The 17,899-nt window shown below is 44.8% G+C and overlaps 1 protein-coding gene across 1 annotated transcript in view; it reads left to right on the top strand.

The window, feature by feature from the left end:
- SLC17A7 (solute carrier family 17 member 7) overlaps positions 1-17,899 on the top strand; it is a 422,432-nt gene that overhangs the window by 290,618 nt on the left and 113,915 nt on the right. The window lies entirely within an intron of this gene.

The following is a 17,899-nucleotide window of genomic DNA, read 5'->3' on the forward strand; positions in this document are numbered from 1 at the left end:
CCAGGCAAAGCCAGGCCATTATCTACTGTTTTCCAGTCTGATGCTGACATGTCTTCAGAAACAAACATTATAGTTCATGTGAACAAAGTATATGAATTGATAACTTTATGTAAATCATCTAGAGCTGCTGGTCCAAACGGGCTTACTAACAGCACTCTAAAGAATGACCCTACTAACTGGTCGAATGCCCCAACTATCTCTTTAAGAGTGTTATTGATTCTAAAACAATTCCTAAATCTTGGCGGACTGCCCATGTTGTACCTATTTTTAAAAAGGGTGCAAGATCGAATCTGAAAAACTACAGACCAATCTCGTTGTTAGATGTTGACAGTAAGATCTTCGCGTCTGTTCTACGTCAACACCTTGAAACATAGGCTACTTCCTCCAAAAGGTTATCTAAATTTCAGTCAGGCTTTCGTACTGCACATTCTACAAATCTTATTGGCCTTATATCACAAGCCTTCCAAGAATTAGCCTGGTCTTCTCCTACCAGCTGCACGTATGTTGCATCTGTCGATCTGTCCTCTTCTTTTGATCGTGTTGATTGGGCCAGGTTGTGGGGAAAGTTAGCAGGTTGGGGAATTCCACCTGGCCTTTTAAAATGAATCATTGGGCTCCACGAGAATTCCAGTATTCACGTCAGACTAAATATAGAGGGGATTATGTCCAGTCGTATTCCCACCCCCTCTGGCCTTAGGCAGGGCTATATTCTTGCAGCTCGCTAATTTAACCTATATGTTTCTGATGTAAATGATTACTTGTGTCTCACAAGGTGGACGCCGTGAAGGCGCTGTGGTTAGCCTATGCAGATGATTTCCTATTGTTTGATAATTCTCGCGTTGGTTTAAAAAGTCTACTCTCTGCAGTTTTCATATTTTGCAGGCGATAACAGCCTTTTTATCAACCCAAAAAAAAACGAAAATACTTGCCCTTACAAGATGTATGAAACGAAGGGCGCAAATGTGGTCCTGTAAGAAAACAACAATTTGACCTGCATCTAATATGCCATATTTGGGCTTTCCTATATCTGCCACCCCATGCTACTGCAATGAAAGACAAAGCCTCCTTCAGAAATCTACTCTTCTGCTTAATCAACTGATAACATTAAATCAAAAAATTCTGATCGTATTCTATTATTCCAGCACTCAAATTTTACAAAGGGAAAATAGTTGCAAAACTCAAATACAGGCTGGAACTTTATATTCATGTTGTTCCAAAATGGTTGGATTTAGCAGAAGCCAAGATTTGGCAGAAGATACTGGGGGTTCCTAACGCTGTCCCTCTTGCGGCCATACAATTTGAGCTAAGCCTTATCTCTACCAGAGCACGGGTAGAGTGGAAGGTATTGTCTTTATTTAGAAAATTGCTTGTACCTGTTTCTACCTCCTTATAAGTAGACCTGAATATATGCATGATTTTTAATCCTAGAGGAAAGTCCATCAGTGTTATTGCTCATTTGTTTGGCAAGGGAAAACATTCTGCAAAACCTAAACTTGAATATCGACGATCTGACTGCAAACCCGATAAAGGTCATAAACTGCCTATATGACAAAGATTGGATCGACACAGTAGAGAAATTTCATAGTTAGCCATCAATGAGTCACCTCCGCAATGAACACAAGAAAATAGGCACATTGTTGTCATATTTGATAAGATTTCCTAATAATCTGTATAGAGCAATTTTTCTTAGATTTCGGTGGAATTTTCTACCTACCAATGAAATCTGCCAGAGGAGAGGTTTGATCACAGCAGGTGAGCCTGGGTGTAGGTTCTGTAAGAATATGGACATAGAGGAAACCACTCGACATCTGATTCTAAATTGTCCAGCACTCAATGATATGAGGATGTGCTATTTAGGAAATCTGTTTTTATCCAATCATTGGTGTACAAAGAAATATCTTTGGCAGAGATGTCTGCATGGCGACAATGTTCATGGGACAATAGCCTTTTTTAAATCTATTGCATTGAAATTAATGAACTGCTAACCCGTATTTACTCTTTTACATGTTTGGCTATTAACTTAGGACATTTTAGATATGTTTTATCGATAAGATGATGAAAACCCTTTGTGACAATTTAATACTTGTTTTATAATTTTGTGTTTCCTTTTGCATTATTCTCAGTTTTGAGTTTATCTTAATGTTTAAAATATATATGACAATGGCTATGTTGTTTTTATTAAGGAGAAATGCAATGTGATGAAATGTTCAAGCTTTTATCTTGTGTTTTGTAAAGGTTTTATAAACCATAAACAAAACAAAAAAGTTACCATGGAATAAAACAGGTTTAAAAATCTTGTTAGTGAAAAGCATCTTGCTCAAAAACATCTCCTGTCACTAAAACTCGAGTTATTTTTAACACAAAGGAGGGCTAGGGTGGTTGTGGGTCTGCCAGATACAGGACATGCCAAAAAAGGAACAACATCAACAAAGTGCTTAAAGAAGAGGACAGAAATGAACAAGCAAAGGCTACAGTGTTGGCTCTGGGTGTGGGACAGGCCCTAGCCAGGCTGTGCCATGCCATGAATGGCCATAAAATGGCAACAGCTGGAAAACAGCATGATTATTTGGGAAAATGATTAGCAGTACCTGGCAAATGCTGGTTTAATATCTATAATTATAATTTTAGAACCGTGAGATCGGGATACAAACCTGTGCTGCAATGTGTTGTCTTGCTTCCAAAACAAATGCGTTGCCCTTGAGCTATCCTTCCTCTCCAACCAAGCTGTTGGCTTTTTTAAATTATTTTTTAATAATATAAATATTAAACATCACATAACTTCAAGGATAAAAATATGAAAGTACACATTCATATATTAAGTAATAAAAACGACCATAAAATCATTATAATAACCTTAAGCAAACATAGGGCCTCTTTACAAGTTTGGTGGTAGCTTTGCCGGTAAAACCGGGAGGCTGCCACCAAACTTGCTCTTTTTTCCGGTGCCGAATGGGCAATTACTGGGTCATTACGGCCCTGCCAGACCCGGTAATTGCCCATTCGCAGCAACCAGAATGAAATGTTCCCCATTCCCATTTGATCCCCATAGGGCTCAATGGAAATGGGGAGGTTGGATGCAACGGAACCATTCTGAATGGTGCCGGTGCATCCGACATGCTCTGCTCGCGGGTGCCAATACGCCCGCCAGGTCAGACCTGGCGGGTGGGAAGGCACCCGCGAGCAGAACTCGTAGTTTGCCGGTCCGGTAACGGTACTAGTAGCTTACCGGACCGGCAAACTTTTAAAGAGACCCATAGTCTTATCACATTAGTGGCAGTTACATGTTATATCTATTGGAAATGTACTCAATTGACACACACAATACCAACAACAAGACAAATCCATTATGACACAACACACAAAATAAAGAAATAAAGAAAATAATAATAAATAAATAAAAAATACATAAATAAATCACTCATATAAATTATTGAAAGGGCTCCACAATTAAGCAATATGCCCCGAGCGACGGGGGCATTACTCAGTCAGTTAATACGCCGCGGCATTACCTGACTCGGTAAGGCCCCTGCCAGGAGGGGCATATTGCTATTAGTACTCCGGCTCGCAAGATCTGTGTGGCCGGGGCACTAAAAGCAGTTTTTCGGGATAGAAAAACAAAAACGACCAAGAAATTGGCCGCCGGGAAAGGGAAAACGGAGTCCGTTTTCCCTTTCCATGGCGGATATCATGAGCGAACGCGCTGGGAAGAGAAGTGTTCCCAGCGCGTCTGCTCCTGAAAGACGACAGAGAAGAAGGTAAGTGGGGCTGGGGGGTGGGGGAGGGAAAAGAAAAAAAAATACGCACCAGAATCCCCAGCAGGGGACGATGGTAGCCTCCAGCCGTGTGGAGGCGCGGAGCGGGGATGGCCCTGCTTTGAGCCTCCACACGGCTGGAGGCTGCTACGCCGCCCGCCGTGGACAAAGGAGGCAGACGGTAAGTGGGGTGGGAAAGGCAGGGAGGTGGGAGGAAAGGGGAAGAAAAAAATTAAAATAAACCTCACATGAGTCCCCGGCTGGGGGCGAAGGCAGCTTCTCAGCCGTGGGGAGGCTTGGAGCAGGGATAGCCCTGCTTCGAGCCTCCTCATTGGCTGAGGGGCTGGCACGCCCCCCACCGTGGACAAGGCTGCTGGAATCCCGGCCAAGAATCGAGGGATTCTCGGCCGGGTAATGACCTGGGGAGAGCCAATCAGAATATGTGTTGCATTCTGCTTGACTCTCGCCGGGTACTAATGAGAGATATAAGACAGGGGGAGAGGAGGAGAGATGGTGCAGAAGACACGAGGGAATGCCGGAAAACCCAGACACTCCACGGTCTTCCCTAAAGACGCAGAGAAGAGTGTGAAACCCCTGAGTCTACGGGTTAAACTTGGATGTTAGGCAGGTATGCTCGGAATGTATGGAATGTTGCTCTCGCAACGTCAGCATGTGCTCTTGACATGGATTAAAGGGACTCACCGCCATGTTGAGCCTCTCTAGATTCAAACACGTGTGTTTCTCCTCTTCCATGCCGCCACTGCACATAGTATAATGATGCGAAGAAAGGCTATGGATTACACCTGGTACATGCCAAAGGCATTCAAAGGGCTGGGAAACGTGTAAACCTACATGACAAGTGTCACGGAAAAGTGTCCCTCCCTGGCTATCATTCCCATGGCCAATCTGAAAAGGTCACTAGGTGGAGATCTTCTGTGGCCGACCCAGGGGCTAACACCTACCCTCCGAAAATTCCACCAGACATCCGTCTAGTATTAAGCCAAATGACATGCAACCCACTATGACAGGCGACAAAACCCTAAATGCTACCACACTCCTCGCCAGGCTTGCATCAACCTGCGCCAACCGTGGCATAAGGAAGCTGCAAAACCCAATGGCAGCTGCTAATAAAAACAAGCATTGGCAATGCCAACAGTTTGAACCTTTGTGCAAGCATGGGCAAGGCAATTGTCAGGCCCTGCCTTAGTGCATTAACTGGCCATTGATGGTAGCATGTGCTGGTACTTGTGTATCGAAAGGCAGTGCCTGGCAAATGCCTAATACTTAAAGGCAAGCCAAAACTGTTGGTTTTGCAATGCTTGTTTTTAACTGGACTTCATTGAAGGATATGCATAGTGCTCATAAATGGAGTTGCTGAAGGCAGCCTGGTTTAGGCAGTTCCATGACACCAGCAGCACCAATTCACTCCAATTGAGCCATTACCTCTTATAAGATTGCTTTGCAAAAGACACTGGCAGGCACTTTGAGTGCAAAATTTGGTGGTAAGGCTGGATTAAAGGTCACTGAAAGAGTTCCCATGAGGAAGTGTTTTGGGCGTGGAGTAGCACAAACTGGGTGGGAATGGTCATAGGGATTAGCACGGCCATGGACAATCAATGGGTGGGCAAATAACCAAACATCACATACGAGATGTCAGAGGAGTGAGGTGTTCATTAGGAGAGGCCGATGCTTTGGTAGCCCATGATAGCTGATGGCGCGTCAAGGGAAATGCTTTTGTCTTTTTGGTGTGATTAAGAAAGGCTGTGGCAAAGGTGGGCCATGGCTGGGTTATGTGTCCGGGGATGCATTGTGAATGTTCTGTCTGTTGGTGGTGCACAGGTCAGCCTGGTGTGGGCGCTTGGCAATGTGTATCAGGGACAAGTTCTTGTCTAGTGGAGGATTAGGAGGCGCGTAGACTAGAGTCTTCAGGGTGCACAGGAATTTTGGTTAGTAGTTGTAGTAAAGTGCTTTGGTTGTTAAGGTTTTCAGTTGCAGAGGTATTACGGTTAGCTGGGTTTGTTCTGTTCAGATAGACAAGCTAGCTTAGGGGAAGAGTGGCCGGAGGGAGTGGTGGGAGTGGGCAGGAGTGGCATCCCTGAAGGAATTGTTGAAATGGCGGGTGCATTAAGCAAAGAGAGGATAGCTCAGGGCAACGCGCTGGCCGACACTGAGCAACACAGGTTCGATCCCCGGTCCACGCTTAGAAACCTCTGGGTATTAAGCGCGTTATAAATAACTCATTACAATTATATTACAAAAAGATGAGAGACAAATCTGTGAGGGTTATTAGAGGGAGGATGTAGGGGAGGGGGCAGGAGTTAAAGTTACTTGTTAAAGTACAAAGTTGAACAGGGTAGTATGTAAGGCTAGTGTGAAAGGCAAGCAATGGAACGCCCCTGACACGCCCCCACGCAAAGCATAAACAGCCTGAACAGCTATTTTCCATGCTCTGCAGGCGCAAATGCACGCACCCTTCAAACAGTGCGTGGGGTTCCCCGCAAGCAGGCCTGCATCTCGGGGACCCTACGCGGGGTCCTCCATAACTGTTGCCGGCACCCCGACAACATGCGTATGATACTTTGTAACTCGGGTTAAACTCGAAATATCTGTGGGCGAACCACCGTAAACCGTTCCTCCACCTGCTACACTGCGTACATGCACCCCTAAATTAGATCAGAGCCCCGGTTGCATACACGCACCCCTAAATCCGACATGCAAACTCAACCCTGTGCTGTGATTCCCAGCGCAAGTGTCTTTATGCCTGCCTTCGGGTGGCGCAGTGATCGAGGGATTTGCGTGGCCATTTCTATGCTGAAAGGCTGCGCAGGTGTTTCTAGGAATACATGTTGTTTGGTGCAATTGTGGGCGTGTGTGAAACTGCCCTCGTACCGGCCACTTTTTCGCATGTTTGTGTTCTGCCCCTTCCCAGCCCTCTGTGCAAGCTACGCCCACACTCTGCAGGGTGTCTCACGCAAGGTGCTCGACAGCTCCCAGAGACGTGCCGAGCCTGCCCGAACTCCACGCAAGTCCTGTAAAAGTCCTGCACATTCGATTCCGCACTCACTTTGGCATGCAAATTCCCTACTTCCCGCGCTAAGCAGTCCATGAATCGTGCCCAAGAACTCTAGCACCATGAGCCAAGAAAGGTATGTGCCCTGAGCAGCACACAAAATAGACACTCCCTCTGCAGAACAAACAAAAGAACACTTAGCCACCGTGGGCCTCTGCAAAATCTGGTGAGGTACCACTCAGCCAATAGGGAAGGCAGGCAGATTTACATAATTTACCCCCTGCGAAGGACCACTGATAATTGTAACTATACTTTCACTTGTCAACACAGAAGTACAATTCACACCACACAACAGTAGCTTTTGGCCTGTTTTTAGACATTAAAGATCTTAAATGTAACCCCATGGCCCATTCAGGCATTACCTACACGCAAAGCTCAGACAACTGCCATTAAGCCATCTAAAGGAAACATCCTATTACCCTAATACCAAAGTATGAGAGGTAATACTTTACTGGTATCACCCAGTAACATGACAACAGCTCACAACCCTACCATGACTAACACCTTCACCCAATCAAAGTAGTGACACAAAAAGGGCCAGTAAGATAGCTAAGTGAGTTACGCACTGCCTGCTCCAATTTTTGTGTGATCTGCAGGTTGCAGGTTCAAATCCCAGCAAGGTCGACTCAGCCTTTCACCCTTTCAAGGCTGCTAAAGTGAGTCACCCTGCCATGTTTCTTACAGCGATTTCTCATGAAAATGTGACAATGATTGCGTTCTCGCGAGAAAATCTCACAGTAAAATATCACACACGTTTCATGTGAAAACAAGGGGTTCGCACAGAACCCTTTTTAAAATGTATGCTAAAACATATCAACTATCACACGCATTCTCATCCCAGGTCCCCATCATTGCAAGATGGCCAATGAATATGGCCAGTGGGCTAGAGACCCATAATGGGCACCATTCCCATAGTGCATAGTTTTTAACCATACTAATAAAGTTGAATATGACATCTGTGATGAGATGAAAAGAAAAACTTTGGTATTACACGTGGTGTGAGATATAAAAGAACACCTGGAATTCAATGAAAAATCCTTTGTTGAGGCGCTGTTAGGGTTATAGTGTAATGCAACAAAACCTTTGAAATTCGGTAACTGTTGGAAGCTATTTACTTATTAATGTATTAATAATTCTTATAAAAGCACAACTAGGCAAGAACATCAGAGATATCCATCAGAGATATGCAACCTCACCTCTCAACCACCCCCAGTCGAGCAGCCCATGAGCAAACTGATATCACAGATGACATCAACAATGCAATCGCTTATAGCTATCAAGACTTGATCTTTCTTCCCCAAACTCCTCCTCACCTGTGTCATCAAACGACTCCTCCGACCTCTCCAAGTCCTTCTTTTTCTTGGATCTCTTTACTTCTGTTGTCTTTTTTCCTTTCTTTTGGTGCAAGGAACGGCGCGCTCCCTTGGCGGCCACCTTGACCTGGAATAAACACAGGTCCTGGGGACCCTCGAGGAGCAAGCCCCTAGACACAGGGAAAAAGCGAAGGCAGAAAAAATCCTGTTTGGTGTACTCGTGACTGCTTCCAAATAAGACTGCTCTAATCTGAGGTGATTCTTGAAAGGATTCACAAGCACTAGTCCGTAGACTGCTGATCCGGAAAACCGTAATAAAAGGCTGACCGAAAGTCTCTAGAGTCCAGCAGGCAAATGCTGTAAGCACAAATGGAAGTGGAAAAGGAGCAGGTATGTATCTTTCAGCGGAGAGGATAACATGGGTGGAAGCCACGGGTACGGGTAGACTGGAAAAACAAAACAAACGAAAGGTACCAGAGAAATAGAATAGTTAAGAAAATTGAGTTAAGCAGAATAAACTGCAGGAACAGAAAGAATAGATATGGAATGCTAACCACCAGGAATCCAAGCTAAAGGCAAAAGGAGATAGTGTTCTACAAGTTAAAACGAAGAACTCTATGGTGCACAACAGAACAGTAACAAAGTACCAAAGTGGAAATGACCTGAGAAATAGAACACTCCTAGCGTGACGGAACAAGAACAGGAGAGCAAGGGTGAGTAGTAGGGATGAATGAATAAGGGAGAAACAAGGGATGCAAGTCGCTATGGAACAGTGACTGGCAGCGCCGGCAACAAAGACGACACAACGCACTGGATGACAGGTCGAAGGCTAGTTTATCATTTCCGGTGGCCATATTGGAATAAACTAGACTGTTAGTGTGCAACTGCTCAGAACCATCGTAGTAGTATCCCCACTTACGCCAGATCTTCCAGGGCTGGGGCATGACAGTATGCCCCTTCGATATCTGCTTCCGCCGGGTTTCCGTGGATACAGTCTGTGGAAATGCTGCAAAAGATGGGGGGCATGTATGTGGGATCTTGGTTCCCAAGTTCTTTCAGTCACAGGATAGCCCTTGCAATGGACTAGCTAGTGGAGCATTCCATTTCTGTAATAGGAATCCACTAGTCTGTCCACTTCATATTCCTCACGATCGGTGGGAGAGGAAATCACTGTCTTCTTAAGCGTTCATTTGTATGAATCTTCCTTATATGTCTTGAGAAGGGAAGCATGGAAGATGGGGTGGATTCTTCTAAGACTATGTGGTAGTTGTAGTTTAAAGGCCACTGGATTCATTTTCAAAAGAATCCGATACAGGCTGATGTACCGAGAGGCAAACTTGTACATACGTGTCCAGCGAGGTAAGTATCTAGTAGACAAACAGACACGTGTACCTGGTTCCCACGGGGGATTGGGACTTCTTTTGGTGTCTGCATATTTCTTGTAGATCTTCCTACTGTCTTCCAAAACCTGTAAGGCTTCCTTGTGAGATGTGTTAAGATCGGTCAGTATCTTATCAATGGCTGGAGTCTTGAAGGTTGTGGGGAACACCCCAGGAAGATGATGCGGATTATACCCACAGGTACATTTGAAAGGACTCATCTTGATGGCCGTATGAAAGGTGTTACTGTAGGTGAATTCTGCCATGGGTGTTAGAGAAGCCCAATTGTCCTGTTCACTATTACAAAAACAGCAGAGGTATTGCTCTAAAGATGAGTTTAACCTTTCCGTCTGACCATTTGACTGGGGGTGGTACCCTGATGAAAGCGCTTTCTGTATTCCCAATTGGTTACAAAGGGAATCCCAGAACTTTGAAATAAATTGTGTGCCTCTATCAGAAACTATTGTCTTCGGTAATCCATGGAGTCTCACTACATCGTGGAGGAATACAACCACCGATTCTGAGGCTGAGGCTACACTTTGTAAGGCTGTGAAATGGGCTAATTTAGTGTAGAATCTATCGCCACCAAGATAGCTGTCTTCCCGTCTGACAGAGGCAGCTCTACCACAAAATCCATGGATATGCGTTCCACGGTCGTGAAGGTAATTCGGCTTGGTGTAGGGGACCCAGTGGTCTTTGTCGAGATGTCTTGCTGGTGGCACATATGGGACAAGTTGATACATAGGACGTTACATCTTCTCTTATTGAAGGCCACCAAAAGTTTCTAGTTACAAGCTCATAGGTTGCCTTTTGACCCTTATGTCCTGCTAAGGGTGAGTCATGACAGAAACTCAGAGCTTGATTCTGGAGGGTTTTGGTCGGTAGAAACAAAGCAGCTCGGTGAAACCACAATCCTCCTTTTGCTTGTAGTTGAAACGTGTTTCCTTCCTCTTGTGTACAGTCTCTTGAGTTCTTGCGTACTTCACTAAGTAAGGTGTTGGCTATAGTACGAAAATGGCGATCTGGTAGGATTCTTTCTCTGTTAGCTCTCCCCGCCTCTTCTTCTGGCCAACTTCTAGATAAAGCGTCTGCTACACTGTTTTGCATTCCAGGAATGTAGGTTATTGAAAAATCAAAATTGGAAAAGTAATAAGCCCACCGGGCATGCCTAGAATTTCTACATTCCATCTGTTGAAGAACCTTAAGGTTTCTGTGATCAGTGCATATGAGAAACTGATGGGAGGCTCCTTGGAACAGGTGTCTCCATTCTTCACAGGCCGCCCATATAGCCAATAATTCCCTTTCAAGCACAGAATAGTTTTGATCACTTTCAGTCAAAGTATGTGAATAGTACGCTATTGGATGTTCCTCTTCTTCACTGTCCTTCTGTAACAAGACTGCCCCTAAGGCTCCTCCAGAGGCATCTGTTTTGAGGACAAACTGTCTGGTTTGGTCTGGTTGCAATAAGAATGGTGCTGAGGTAAACAGTCTCTTAAGTTCTGTAAACGCCTCCTGAGCTTCACGACTCCAATAAAATGTACCCCTTTTTTAAGGAGGGAGGTGATTGGCAAGAATGCTTTGGAAAAGCTTGGTATAAATCTGCGATAGAAATTTGCCAAACCAAGGAATCGCTGTACCTCCTTCACCGAAGATGGTACAGGCCACCGAGCTATCGCCAGGACCTTATTGGGATCCATACGAACTCTGTTGGCTGACAATATGAATCCGAGATAAGATACCTTGGATGCTTCGAAGGTACACTTTTCGGGTTTGGCCAGTAGTTGGTTCTCCTTCAATCTTTGAAGTACTTCCTTCACATCAAGACGATGTTCTTCCAAGGAGTTTGAGAAGATTAATATATCGTCCAGATACACTACTACAGATATGTACAATATATCTGCAAACATCCAGTCCACAAATCTCTGGAACACCGCTGGGGCATTAACCAACCCAAAGGGCATCATACAATACTCAAATAGTCCCAGCGGTGTTCTAAAGGCCGTCTTCCACTCATCCCTGCTCTTGATTCTTAGTAAATGATAGGCCCTTCTAATGTCGAGTTTAGTAAAGACTCTTGAGTCTCGGACTGCCTCTAGGATGTCCCGTATGAGGGGCATGGGATATCTATCCTGGAGGGTTATGCTGTTTAAAACCCTATAATCAATACAGGGGTGTAACTCCTTAGAATCCTTCTTAGAAATGAAAAATAACGACGCCCGCCAGATGACCTGGACTAGCCGATAAGTCCATTCTTGAGGTTTGCATCAAGATACTATTTGAAGGCTTCTTTCTCCATCCTTGGCAAGGGATACATCCATCCAAATGGTAGAGGCACTTCTTCTTTAAGATCTATGCTGCAGTCTTCGAGACGGTGAGGAGGGAGGAGCCTGGGGTTAACGTCCTCAAAGACTTCAGAAAAGGACTGGTAATGTATCGGAATCGATGAGATAGAGATGCTTGCCGGTGAAGTCGTTTGGCTGGATTGAACCTCAACATGATGCTCCTTTATACAATATTCACCACAATAGTCAGAGTCAAAATTCAGCTTATTGGTTTTCCAATCGATTTGGGTATTGTGACGCCTTAACCAAGGAATGCCCAAAATCAGTGGAAAGTGGGCAACCCGAATAACATCAAAGCTGAGATCTTCACAGTGGTGACTCATGGCCAATGTCACAGGTATAGTCTCCATTGTGATTTGTCCGGAGGATAAAGGACGTCCGTCCACTCCCTCTACTGGTATGGGTGTCTTCTTCTCTTGGAGTGGGATCTGGTTCTCTTGTGCCCAGGTAATGTCTATAAAATTGCTGGCAGCTCCACAATCCAACATGGCGAGAACCGATAATGAATGTTCGGCTTTGTAGGAAAAGGTTACTTGGAAGATCATTAGACGATTATCGTCTACTCCTTCTTTGCTTGGTGTGGTGAAATTGCAAGGGTTTGAGTGGGCTTCCCCGTAGTCTCCCTTGCATATACTCGGGGTATGATGTTTCCCTGACGCCTGGGAGGGACCTCAGAACAATCCCTGAGTATGTGTTTAGAGGATCCACAATACATACAAAGATTTAAGTCTTGTCTTCTCTTTCTTTCCTCCTGGGTTAAGGGTACCCTAGTGGACCCAATCTGCATTGGCTCTTCAGGAGTGATTCTCTGCCTTCTCACCGGTGGTGGACTGTACCGTGGTGGATTTCCTCGTCCTCTTCTTCATTCATAACGCCACTCTTGTAGACGATAATCTGTCTGGAGTACCAGAGTGATCAGTTCCTGAAAGTTATTTGGTCTGGTCACACGAGCAAGTTCATCCTTTATCTCCTCGTGTAACCCTTGTCGAAATATAGTCTGTTGGGCCGTGTCTGGCCATCCTGCAGTAACTGCTAATCTTTGGAACTGAGCAATATAGGACTGTAGATCTTGATTACCCTGTTTAACATCAAGTAGGGCTTCATAAGTAGAGTACTGGACCTATGGGCGTTCAAAACGGGCCTTGAAGTTCTGCTCAAACAAGGTGTAGTCGTTGATAGATGGGTTTGATTGGTAATGAGAGGTGTTGCCCAAGCCAGTGCACTTCCAGCTAGATGGGAAATCAAAAAAACAACCTTGGATCTCCCGGATGCAAAGGCTCTGGGTCTGAAGGAGAAGTACACTGCACAGGCTTCTAAGAACTCCTTTACCATCTTGGGGTTTCCTTCATACTTGCCATATGAAAATGGCATTGGTGGCAAGTCGTCTCTACCTTCATCTCGGGCTGCAACTTGTTGGCGAAGAGTGAGATTTTCAGCATGCAGGGTTTGCATTTCCATTCGACGGCCTTGGATGGCATTGCATAGCTCCTGGAATTGCTCCAGGGATGCCATCTGCCCTTCTGGGCATTGTATACTATCAAGACTTGATCTTTCTTTCCCAAACTCCTCCTCACCTGTGTCATCAAACGACTCCTCCGACCTCTCCAAGTCCTTCTTTTTCTTGGATCTCTTTACTTCTGTTGTCTTTTTTCCTTGCTTTTGGTGCAAGTAAGGGCGCGCTCCCTCGGTGGCCTCCTTGACCTGGAATAAACACAGGTCCTGGGGACCCTCGAGGAACAAGCCCCTAGACACAGGGAAAAAGCCAAAGGCAGAAAAAACCCTGTTTGGTGTACTCGTGACTGCTTCCAAATAAGACTGCTCCAATCTGAGGTGATTCTTGTAAAGGATTCGCAAGCACTAGTCCGTAGACTGCTGATCAGGAAAACCGTAATAAAAGGCTGAGCGAAAGTCTCTAGAGTCCAGCAGGCAAATGCTGTAAGCACAAATGGAAGTGGAAAAGGAGCAGGTATGTATCTTTCAGCTGAGAGAGCGGGGAGGATAACATGGGCGGAAGCCATGGGTACGGGTAGACTGGAAAAATAAACTAAAGGTACCAGAGAAATAGAATAGTTAAGAAAGTTGAGGTAAGCAGAATAAACTGCAGGAACAGAAAGAATAGATAGGGAATGCTAACCACCGGGAATCCGAGCTAAAGGCAAAAGGAGGTAGCGTTCTACAAGTTAAAATGAAGAACGCTACAGTGCACAACAGAACAGTAATAAAGTCCCAAAGTAGAAATTACCTGAGAAATAGAACACTCCTAGCGTGATGGAACAAGAACAGGAAAGCAAGGGTGAGTAGTAGGGATGAATGAACAAGGGAGAAACAAGGGATGCAAGTCGCTATGGAACAGTGACTGGCAGCGTCGGCAACAAAGATGATACAACGCACTGGATGAAAGGTCGAAGGCTAGTTTATCAGTTCCGGAGGCCATATTGGAATAAACTAGACTGTTAGTGTGCAACTGCTCGGAACCATCGTATTAGTATCCCCACTTAGGCCAGATCTTCCAGGGCTGGTGCATGACAATAGCTTATTAAATCATCATTGACCTCAGCAGAAAGTAGAATCCACTGATGATGTGCATCTTGACATGAAGTTCCGGGTATAGCAAAGAGTTCCAGAAAGTCAAACAGGGACTACAGAAGGATCCAACCCTGAAGAATGATGGATACGGCAGGAGAACAATCCTGAGTACAGATCCCAGAAACACGAGACTAGCTGCTGTCCTATTGCAGACCAACTTCAAGGCAGGGAAAGTAAGTGCCTTTGCTTGAAGGTCGCGCAGTACAACCCTGGCGCCCCCCACTATTGCAAAGTAGCTTGCTGTCTGTGAAGTGAGAGATTGATACGTTTCGCTGTTTTAGTTGTGGCAGCATAAAGAACAAGCAGTGAATGGACCACAAACCATTGCCAGAACTTCTGACTACAAAAGGTTGCATAAGGTCTCTGCCATATGCAAATGGTTGTCCATGCTGCAAGAGCACATATTTGAAAACGTCACTTACTACTTGTGGCTGGCAAATAATGCTCCAGACTACCTATTGCGAATCACCATAACCGTTGAAGATGCAAAGGACAGGCTCTGGTGGTGGAGGAGTCAGCTATTTCCCATCAAGACTGGATGTCAGCAATGAATGACAATTTTAAACAATCTCAACTTCAAGAGCCTTACACAACCAGATGGTTTAACAAATTCAATTTGAATGAACTGACCAGAAGGGTTTGGTAACACAGATGGTGTAGTCTGAAGGGGCGACACCGACATACCCTCCCAAAGCGGGTAGATAAAGAATCTTCAGCATATGTCTTGAAGGCTACCAAGCCATATTCAAATGAAAACAGAGGCTTTGGGTACATTATAGTTGGCCGAGGTGTGACAGTCAGGTGGAATGCACAGTAAGGGAGGGCATAATCTGTGAGAAGGGGTTTGAAGCCTGCAAAGATCAGACCGCACCAATGAGCACCACTCATGTTCCCTCCTTTCCCTGAGAAAGAGTAAACCTGGACATCCTAGAGCTTGTGAAACACAGTAGCAGGGAGGATCATTGCTTGGTTCTTATAGCCCTTCATTTAAGGTGGACCAAAGTGAGGTTCTCTTCCAACCTATGCACATTATCATTTACAACATAGTTCAGTTAAATTCCAGGGAAATGATAAAGTACTTAACAAGCAATTGCATTCACCAGGAGAGGTATAACAGGATCCTAAAACTGCTCATCAAACTAGCTAAAGTAGTTGAAGTGTATTATCAATCTGTAGAAAACGAGGACAGAAGTGGAAAGAACAACAACAGGATGCGTCCATAGGGCAGAAACAGTACCAGCATAGACAAGTAGGGGTGGACTCCATAAAAATAATCCCATGCCACCTAAACATGTATCAAATAACTCCCTGAATCCTCAACCTAAGCCCAAGAGACAGGTCAGGTCTCCTCACTATTTAGATTACGCATACAACCCCCAATACCTCATGGACCTTTTGCTCTGTAAGGGAGGCGAAGCTTCATCAGTTGTCCACACACTCTTATATTGCCCTGTCCACTGTTTACCCTATCCCCAGCTCATCAGATGTTCACTCACTCGTACATTGCCCTGCTCCCTGTGCTCACTCCATGCACCTGATATTTATTTATTTATTTATTTGTATTTATTTTTTTATTTTTTTATAGTGCCCAGGACTCAGAGGTATCACAGAATTGCACTGTTCAATAACTAAAGGGGGGATGTGTGGCATTCTGTGATTTAAGCCAGTCGTGTCATAGTAGTGTACTGATGATGCCATTCTGGAAGAAGAGTGTGCCGTTGGATAGCCATAGGACATGGACCTCCTATATGATGTACACTAATAAAGGATATGTATCCTCACCTGACAGATTTCAGGTATCGATTGAAAAGAACATGAAACCTTCCAAAAGAGGTTTTTTATTTGTATTAAGTTTATTTTATTGCTTATAGCGCGAACCTAGCTCAAGAGCAGCAAAGCACTTTACAACAGGACTGTGTCAGAATTGGTTTTGGTATTTTGTACAGTAATGCAGTACTGATGGAGAAGGGAGAGAGGGATTTTTATGCGTCTGTCAGGTATTGTTGAAAGTGCCACGTCTTTAGTGTTTTGCGGAACTGCAGAATGATTGGGACATTTCAAGCCTCTATCAGGATTGAGTTCCAGATGGTCGGGGCGGGGCAGGAAAAGGACTGCTTGGGAGTCTTCTCTTTGTGGGCTAGCTTTGACCTTTTTCATAGTTTTGCTACGTGAAGTACAAGAGCATCCATAGTTGTGAAGTTTAGCCGCCAAGATTGTTGGTGTTCCGTTTGAGAGTGCTTTGTAGATGATACATGCGGTTTTGAATAGGATCCTGGTGGGGAGGGGATCCAGTGACGCGTGCGCGGTGTTAGAGAGATATGGTCGAATTTGTGGACACCTGTGATAAGGCAGGCTGCAGCATGGTGTGCTGCTTTGAGGGGGGCCAGGCGTGCAACTGGAAACCCAGTAAGGGGGCCATTTCCCCCATCGATGTGTGACATAACGAGGGCTTGAAACACCATCCGGAATTCGTTTTGAGGAATGAAGGGGTTAATTTTGCCAAGTGTGTGGATCTGTAGCCATGAGTTTTGTGCCTTTTTGGCTATGTGCTTTTGGTTGGAACAGCTACTGTCAACAATGAAGATCAGAACCAAAACATTGGCCCCTTGTAATCACATTTATAACCGGGGCCCTGTGGTTTGAGCCACTGGTTTTAGACCACAACCTTGCAAAATACCTGTGGTGGTAAACCTTAGACTCAAGGTTCATCATGTGCAGCTTTTGACCTGCCAACTTTCTCCTGGGATCTTCTGGTTTGCATTTTAATACACATTTTTCATGTTTCTTTTCCATTCTGAGAGAATATAATGACCACGAATTGCTTTGTCTCCACCTGCCTTACCCACTGCGAATCCCTTCGCCTGGGTCTCGTCAAAGCTTCAATTTCGAGGTTAACGAAACCGGAAAAAGCAATGGCTGCACTTCTCTGTAAACTTCAAAGATCAGATCCTTTGTCTCCAGATCTTTAGTCGTCGTCCTGGCTCCCTGTGCGGAGACGGATTCAACACAAAGGCTTCTGCGTGGTTCACACCCGCCGTCCCTGATTCCATGCAGCCGTATCCTTCCACCTCGTCCTTTGATATCCTCGTCTGCCCGTTTCATGAAATCTTCCTTTCAACAATCAAAAATGGTCAGCCCCTCGGATCTGACATTCTCATTAGCGGGACACAGGAATGCCCTTATAATCCTCAGCAGGATCCTGGACATTAACAAGTCAATAATAGGAAGCTCCAAAGGGAAATTACACAGAGGCCATTTTGTATAAGTAGAAACACATCTCTGCTCTATCCAGGTGACAATAAATCTATACCACACATTAATTGCATGTATAGATGTTTCACAAATTTGTTTGTACCAAACATACATGCAACCACCTTCAGTTCCTCATACATATACAAAATATATATTGCTATATCAAAAGACAATCATTACCGTTTGAGATAGTTGATTCATATAA

This window comes from Ambystoma mexicanum, chromosome 1p (assembly GCF_040938575.1).
Source record: "Ambystoma mexicanum isolate Mex_15411 chromosome 1p, UKY_AmexF1_1, whole genome shotgun sequence".
In the NCBI taxonomy this organism is placed as follows: domain Eukaryota; kingdom Metazoa; phylum Chordata; class Amphibia; order Caudata; family Ambystomatidae; genus Ambystoma; species Ambystoma mexicanum.